Source organism: Odontesthes bonariensis, chromosome 11 (genome assembly GCF_027942865.1).
Source record: "Odontesthes bonariensis isolate fOdoBon6 chromosome 11, fOdoBon6.hap1, whole genome shotgun sequence".
Classification (NCBI taxonomy): domain Eukaryota; kingdom Metazoa; phylum Chordata; class Actinopteri; order Atheriniformes; family Atherinopsidae; genus Odontesthes; species Odontesthes bonariensis.
In genome coordinates this window covers 24,676,952-24,685,438 of record NC_134516.1, presented here as the reverse complement: position 1 = coordinate 24,685,438, position 8,487 = coordinate 24,676,952, and the positions used below count along the sequence as shown (strand labels likewise).

Below are 8,487 nucleotides of genomic sequence, written 5' to 3'. Positions count from 1 at the left end.
TCACCTTGATGAATATATACGCTCCGAACATAGACAATCCATCATTCTTTCAGAAGGTGATGTCTCTTATACCAGATTTGTCCCAAACTAATTTAATTATCGCAGGAGATTTCAATTGCGTGTTAGATCCGTATTTAGATCGATCTTCCACTCGGAGAATGGAGAAAAGCAACTCAAGTGTCTTTCTTAATACATTTATCAACAATACTAATTTGTCTGACATTTGGAGAACTGCTAATCCGACTGGCAGGGATTACTCCTTTTACTCGGCAAGGCATAACTCATACAGCAGGATTGATTATTTTCTTATAGATGCAAAACTGATGCCATATGCCGTAAATGCGAAATACCACAACATTCTGATCTCAGATCACTGCCCCCTCACGTGTACTCTGAATATTTTAAACATGGCGAAGCCGCAGACAAACTGGAGGCTAAACCCTCTGTTATTAACCGAAAAAGAGTTTTGTGATTATTTAAAAACTCAAATATCCCTCTATTTTGATACTAATGATAATTCAGAAACGACCCCTTCTACTCTCTGGGAGGCATTCAAAGCTTTTCTTAGAGGCTCTATTATTTCATTTGAAGCATTCAGAAGGAAAAGGAACAAGGCTAGGTTACTTAAACTAGACAACCAAATTAACCTTCTGGATAAAGAGAATGCCCAGACTCCTTCCAGTGATTTACATAAAAAAATATCAGCCTTAAAATATGAATATAACAAGATACTCTCGGCAAGGCTTAGTAAGGCATTTTTGTATACTAAACAGAAATATTTTGAGTTTAATGACAAGCCACACAGACTCTTAGCCCGACAACTCAGAAAACAGGAAAATGATCGCACAATACATAAAATCAAATCTGAAAAAGGTGAAGTTCTCATCAAACCCAAGGATATTAATGATCGGTTTCTCCAATTTTCTAAAAACTTGTACACTTCCAAAAATGACACAGACTATGTAGCTATGCAGAATTTCTTAGATAAATGTAATCTCTCTCAGCTAGATGAACACGAGTCGGCTCAGCTGAACTCTGAAATTTCTATTGAAGAAGTTAAAAAAGCCATCACTTCACTTAAAAGCAATAAAGCCTCTGGCCCTGATGGCCTCCCAGGTGAACTGTATAAAAAATTTAATGAAACTCTTTGCCCTTATCTACATAAGATGTTTACTCAAGCCCACACCGATGGTGTCCTACCTCCTACCTTAACAGAAGCAGTCATTACTGTTATACATAAAAAGGGTAAGGACCCAGAAGAAGTAGGCTCTTTTCGTCCTATTTCCCTCTTAAACCAAGATGGGAAATTATTTTCAAAAATTTTGGCAAATAGATTAAGCCCCCTTTTAGAGAAATTAGTGCATCCAGATCAGACTGGTTTCATACCTGGCAGAAATTCTTTTTTCAATCTTAGACGATTATTTAACATCATGTATGCTACAGACAGACCAAAAGAAGAGTTAGCCATTCTCTCACTCGATGCTGAGAAGGCATTTGACCAAGTCGAGTGGCCTTATCTGTTTGAAATTTTAAAAAGATTTAATTTTGGGGAAAAATTTATTTCAATGGTAAAACTTCTCTATAAGGACCCTTGTGCTCAGATACTCACAAACCAAATATTGTCTCCCCGTTTTAATCTACATAGAGGAACGAGACAAGGGTGCCCCCTATCGCCCTTGATTTTTGCCTTAGCAATTGAACCCCTTGCCGAGAGTATCCGCTCAGACCCTTTAATTCATGGTTACAACACACAAAATTCTTTGAATAAAATTTCATTATATGCTGATGATGTTTTGTTATTCATCTCTCAGCCACAAGTCACGATTCCGCAAATACTCGATAAAATCAATTCTTTTGGGACCTTCTCTGGTTATAGGATAAATTGGAATAAAAGCGAGCTAATGCCCGTACATGTACAGACCGATGCCTGGTTACAGAACCTCCCTTTTCGTATTTCTCCTGAAAAATTTACATATTTAGGAATTCAGATCACAAAGTGCCACTCCCATTTATTTAAAGAGAACTTCCCACCACTGTTGTCTAAATTACAGTCAAATATACAGTTTTGGAAGTCCTTACCAATATCATTACTGGGCAGAGTCAATGCTATTAAAATGATTTTCTTGCCCCAGTTACTGTATTTATTTCAGAATATTCCAGTGTTTCTTCCTAAATCCTTCTTTAAGAAAATAGACTTGATCGTGCTCCCTTTCCTTTGGGACTACAAAACTCATAGAATTGGCAAGAAACACCTTTGTAAATCTAAATTGGAGGGGGGCTTGGCACTCCCAAATTTTTTATCGTATTATTGGGCCTCACAAATTAAGATTATGGCATACTGGCTGGATGACACAGCAACCCCACCAAACTGGCTCGAATTAGAACAAGAGTCATGCCAGCCTAACTCTATGGGTGCCATTCTTCTAGCACCTTGCACTATTGAGAAGTCTTTATACAATTGCAATGTGATGATCCATAGTACAGTGCGCATTTGGAAACAAATTAAGTCACACTTTAAGTTGAAACCTATTTGTTATGCACTTCCTATCGCTGGAAACCCTACCTTTCCACCATCCATTATGGATAATACCTTCAATCTCTGGAGGAATATAGGCATCCATACAATAGGAGACTTATACATTAAGGGCATGTTCGCATCCTTTGCACAATTACAGAGTAAATATAATCTACCAGGAAGTAGTTTCTTTAGGTTTTTGCAAATTAGAGACTATGTGAGAACACATCTGCAAGACTTTGAGACTTTTAAAGGCTCTTGTCTTGATCGATGCCTCCGGCCCACATCTTGCTCAGAAAAATCGATATCTTACATATATGACACCTTGCATTCTATTAGTCCAGTGAACTCCACCCTAATAAAGACAAAATGGGAGGAAGAGATGGGCACTGAGATCTCGGACACTCTCTGGGAAAAGAGTTTGGAACACATTCACCGATGCTCCAATAATGCCAGGCACCGCCTAATCCAATTTAAAATTTTACATCGTCTTCATTACTCTAAGAAAAGGTTACACAGAATTTACCCTGAGTTGTCCCCTATATGTGACAGATGCCATGCAACAGATGACACGCTGCTTCACAGCTTTGCTTTATGTGACAAGGTCAAGATCTTTTGGTTTAATGTCTTCAGTTTAATATCTGTAATACTTAACGTACAACTAGATCCTAAACCACTCACCATTATTCTGGGAGTGTTAGATAATGTTAAAAGGTTAAACAACTTCCAACAATGTTTCCTCTCTTATTGTCTCATTGTCGCGAAGAAGTTACTTCTCATGCATTGGAAAAAGAAAGACGTGCCCACCACAAAGATGTGGCTTACTGATCTTACTAACACTCTCCATTTAGAGAGAATAAAATATACTCTTATGGATAAATTACTGTTATTTGACAAAATTTGGTCACCTCTTATTCAATATCACACCTCGTAGTGGCAATTAATTTTCCCCTTTATCACAACAAATTACCGAATAGACGGTAGGGTACGGCTGGGTGGGGGGATGGGTGGGTAGGTGGGGGATATTTGCTTAGGTTTTGTCTTTTTAGTTTATTATTTCTTTATCTGTATTTTGTTTCCTACATATTTGTCTGTTCTTTCATTTTCCTTTGTCATAACATAAAACAAAAAGAGGGCGCTGTGTCCTAGCTGCACACATTCTTGTATGGATATACACTGTTCATTTATATGCTTATTGTAATTGTGTGACACTATGACTGTGTGCTCTAATAAAAAAAAAAATATTTGAAAAAAAAAAAAGAATATAAAACAGCTTATTATCAGCTTTGTACTAAATTCTTTTCACTGGTCCACTTAATGAAAGTGCGTATAAATAGCACACAGCTTTTAAAGTCTCATTTATGCCTTTTTTATACTTTCAGAGTGTAATTTTCCTCTGTTCACATAACACGTCAAATGGTTAGGGTACAGTACGGTGGAGGTTCTCCTCCTGTCACACTACATAACATCAAAATGAACTTACAAACCGTGCAATTGTCAGAGTTAGAGTAAAAGCTGAGGGCAGGACGTCATTTCCTTTAAATATGTAGCGGAAAATAATACGCAAAAGCATAAAAAAGCCTTGTAAAAACACAGTAAATGACTTGGCGTGTAATAAGTACACCGCTTCATGAGATCTGGCTGTAACTGGTGAAAGTGACTTCCACATGAACACCAGGGTCTGAGTTGAAAACCCAACAATATCTGCAAAATATGATGAAGTTTTGAACCAATTGGAGGCACTTCTACTCATGGCTTTAACTATTCTTGAGGTACAGAATCACAAAAACCACTTCCTGAGGTGGATCCAGTTCCTGCTCTTTATTCTTTCATCAGATTTATGAACCATGTGGCGCTGTGGCTTAGTTGGTCAAAGTGCCTGTCTAGTAAACAGGAGATCCTGGGTTCAAATCCCAGCAGTGCCTTAAGGTGTTATTATGTACATCAACATGGTGCCATAACTGTTTACAGCAGTGCTTCAGGAGTGCTGGACTTCCAAAGCAGTCTGTACTTGGAGTCACTTCATCTCATGGCTTTAACTATTCTTGAGTTACAGAAGATTAAACTGGGACTTAATCCAATGTTTTCACATATGGAGATAATTTGAATAACATCAAGCCCTGATTTATGCAGAGATCACATGAATATTGGAAATAAATCACAAAAACCACTTCCTGAGGTGGATCCAGTTCCAATGTCAATGAAAGAAAGTCACAATAGTGTTAATAAATGAAGGTTTTGGAAGTATTTTAAGTGTCCACTCTCACTAATTTCCATTAACCCGTTCCATGCCTCAAGGTATTTATTTTTTCAAAATTTGCACAGTTGGTATACACATTCAGTACACCAAAAAAACCTGACAATGTTTGTGTTGTGCAATGTGGTGGGCCAGTCTAGTCTAAAATGCCAGGGCCGATTTTTTTGTCCCAGTCCACCCCTGTCAGGCAGTGTAAGTAGCACCTCAATCTGTCCACCATGTTCTCCACTGAGGAAGCAGAGCCTAAAGACTTAGGAGAAGACATGGCCACCACATTGGCAGGCGTTACCAGGGTAGTTCAAAAGATAACCAGCTGTAGGGCACTGGTCGTTGTTACTGGGAGGTGGAGTGGGTCGGGAAGGTTTATGTTGCAGTGAGTTACAGAGGAATCGGGAGGAATGGAGACAGCGATGGGTCCAAGTTTGGAGGGAATGACCAGTCCTGGTGTCTGACCTGCACTGATGGGGGATATAATGCCTGGCACAACAACAGCGGGACACCCATTCCCTCCTCCTCCGTCTCTCACAGAGCAGCAGTGTATGTGGACTATCCTGCTGGAATCTTGTCCTTCTACAGAGTCTCCTCTGACACACTGACCCACCTCCACACCTTCAACACCACATTCACTGAACCCCTTTATCCTGGATTTGGGTATGGGGTGAAATTGAATTCCTCTGCATTTATTTGCCAGCTCTAAACCAGCAACCTGTGGTGTGTGGTTCCGCTAAAGCAGATATTATATCTACTGAACCAACTATCAAATAAGATTTGAGCAGAATGACTGCTAGGATTAAGTTGGGACTAAAACTGGAGGTGATACATATGTAAAAAGATGATGGAGGGAAGTGGAGGTCTTCACAGGTTCAGAGCCTGGTGGAACAGGTTTAAACATGTGCATGACCATGTAAGATATCTTCATACTATAGTGTAAGGGAAAATTAATTCCTATATGCATTGTATTGAGTGTTACTGTGTATAACCTGCAAGACACCACCTGTTTTTCTCTCTTCCTTTCAATGAGGGCGTTGTGTGCTCGCCATATGATTAAACAACTTTAAGGAGGATGGTGGGAAAGATGGTACGGTATCGAGGTAGCCTTGGCTGCAGGAAGGGAGGGAAAATAGATAAAAACGCTTGAACATATCAAAGGAGCGATTACGTAATAATCTGTATTATAACTGAATTGTTTTTGCCCAAGTGGTCAGAGCAGCTCTGTACTTTGTACTGTGTTGTTCTCTCTTGCAAGATATTATTAAAAGCATCTTATCTCCTCATAAAATAACTGACTCTGTGCCTTTACTAAACTTTCCACCACAAGACGCTTGTTCCTCGGCTGACCAGGTAGGAACAATCGGGCCCTATTCAACGGCTGCTTTGTCTTTTACTCTGTGCAAAAGACTAGGGCTCTTGAGGCTTTGTTCTGACCGCTCATTTGATGTAGAGATTTTTTTCAAGCAATTCTCCCAGTCGGCCCAATCCCAGAGCCATCTCAAAGTCGAGTTCACTTTCACTCTCTTTTTTCGCAGACTAAAAGCCAGAGTTTTATCTCAGGCTCCCTGAAACTACCACCCCGCACCGCTGGTTTTGTTATATCACAAGAGCAGGGAAGAGTCCCGGCGGCACTGCAGTACCGGGTCGATGCGTGGAGTGAACGGAGCAAGCCCCTTTTTCAACCCCTGTACCTAAAAATCCATTTAATATGTAGTCCTCATATACAGGACGTATCAGATATTAAACTGATAAGAACAGATACTACACTTGGGCCCAATCCCAATTCTATTTTCTACCCCTTCACCTACCCCTCGCCCCTACCCCTCGCCCCTTCAAACGTAGGGGTAGGCGAAGGGCTAAGAATGTCACCCCTTCGAATTGGGACAGCACTTCACACTCACGAACGTAATAAATCCGCGCCGTCAGTTGTTACGTAACCAAAAGCGACAGCTTTAGCCAGAAGTAAACAAACATGACCGGTGCTCTGGTGTTCGCGCTGTCCTGGGCTATTCGGATATTTTTAGAAATATCTGCGTCGAATCGACGGAGTGCCATCAGGCGAAGGCGTCTTCGACATCTGGGAGCATTGCTGGATCTTGTTACGGTATGTACAATAAGAAATTAATGCAAATAACGCTTGTGAGTGAGCAGCTGGTAGCTTCCAGAGCCGGCGTGTGAAAATGATTGTGTGTGTGTGTTTGAAAGTGCTTCTAACTGTACATTTGTGATATCGTGTAATATAGAAACAATTTGCTTGTCTCGTTGGATTTGCTGATTCATTGACTGGAGTAGTATCCTAACCTGGCTAACCTAGCTGAAAGCATAAGCTAACGTTTAGCCTTTGTTACTCGCCTCGTTCCGTTTGGGATAAACATGCAGCTCATGCGTTTTTGAAGCGGTTTTCTTTGTACCAGGTTCAGATTTGAAGACATAAATAAATGCACTGCCTTGTGTGTGCTATCAATGTGTTGGTTTGGGAGGATGAAAGCCTGATCTTTCCATGTTTTTCTTTCCAGCAGACGGGTCATCCTACAAATTATTGCCCATTGGACCACAACATGTACCCCAATTTTTTTGTTATCCCTTGTATAATAAATCTCTTCATACCAATATCCGTTCCAGTCGTTCATATGATGTTGATGTGATAATCATGCTCACAAACCTTTTGTCCTTAATTTATTTTATTAGGCTCACATTACAGACTGGTAAGGCAGCTTGTTTTCAGAAATAACAGCTTAAAGTGTCTGCTGTAAAGTGTGTGGTGCAAATATGGACAATAAACAGTATGAATATAAACGGGCAACAGTGCAATCATGAAGAACGAGATGACCGGAGCAGGAACAGCGGAGGGCACATCGGAGGTGCTGCATGGGCTCAGTGATGTTCTGGTGGAACAAGACACGATATGACATTATAGCATGTACTTTCATCCATTGTAAAAAATTAAAAAAAAGGTGTTTCAGAATGCGGTAGTGGTGGCTGTGTGTACAATAGGTGCATGGCGCATCAACTCACCGTAAAGTTTGGCTATCATGCGCTCAAACCGAGCTAAAAAGCGCTCCGTTTTCTGCTCGTGGCGCTTCTGCTCCTTCAGGCTCTCCTGTATCAGGTAATCCATTATGGGATTGGACTTCCTACTTCTTTTTGGGGATGGGGATGACTTTAGAAACAGATCTTCGTTTTCGGCGCTAAACCTGATCAGGCTCTTTGTTTGTGCTTGAGTCCCTGTGAATCAGTCACGTATATGAATACTTGTGATAATAGGTAGCGAAATGACGCTCACGTCACTCAAAAGGAACTTCTCTATGGTTAACCAACTACATTGCTTGTAAATACTCGCGTTACAATTTAAAAAACAACTCTTTTGCAGCACCTTCACATGCATTGACCGATTACTCCATGTAAAATAGCGACTTTTCCCATGTGCGTTTATAGCAGAAAACAACTACACATTGCCACCACTTTAAACTCACACAATACACCAGTTATCACAACCTAAAACGATTAAAACATTTAAATTATGGCAAAAAAATAGAAGAACTTACATTTGTGTGGTGCTCTCTTTGCTTCTGCCATTTTTAAAAAGACTCGCGATCTCCCGGTAGTCGCGTTGTATTCTGGGAAATATATCATACCCCTTCAAACGGAGTCTGCCTGGCCGAAGCCCTCCGTTTGAAGGGCTACAACGGAGGGGTAGGGCTAAGGGGAAGGCCTTTGGAAGAGT

The 8,487-nt window shown here is 40.4% G+C and overlaps 1 long non-coding RNA gene and 2 other non-coding genes across 3 annotated transcripts; 2 read left to right on the top strand and 1 right to left on the bottom strand.

The window, feature by feature from the left end:
- Positions 1 to 4,366: 4,366 nt before the first annotated feature.
- trnat-agu (transfer RNA threonine (anticodon AGU)) lies at positions 4,367 to 4,440 on the top strand. The gene has a single exon. It is a non-coding gene; the product is annotated as a tRNA-Thr (tRNA).
- Positions 4,441 to 6,369: 1,929 nt separating this feature from the next.
- LOC142393756 (U2 spliceosomal RNA) lies at positions 6,370 to 6,552 on the bottom strand. The gene has a single exon (XR_012772168.1). It is a non-coding gene; the product is annotated as a U2 spliceosomal RNA (small nuclear RNA).
- A 228-nt stretch (positions 6,553 to 6,780) lies between these two features.
- Positions 6,781 to 7,375, top strand: LOC142391882 (uncharacterized). The gene is made up of 2 exons (XR_012770616.1): positions 6,781 to 6,867; positions 7,283 to 7,375. It is a non-coding gene; the product is annotated as an uncharacterized LOC142391882 (long non-coding RNA).
- The last annotated feature ends 1,112 nt before the right edge of the window (positions 7,376 to 8,487 follow it).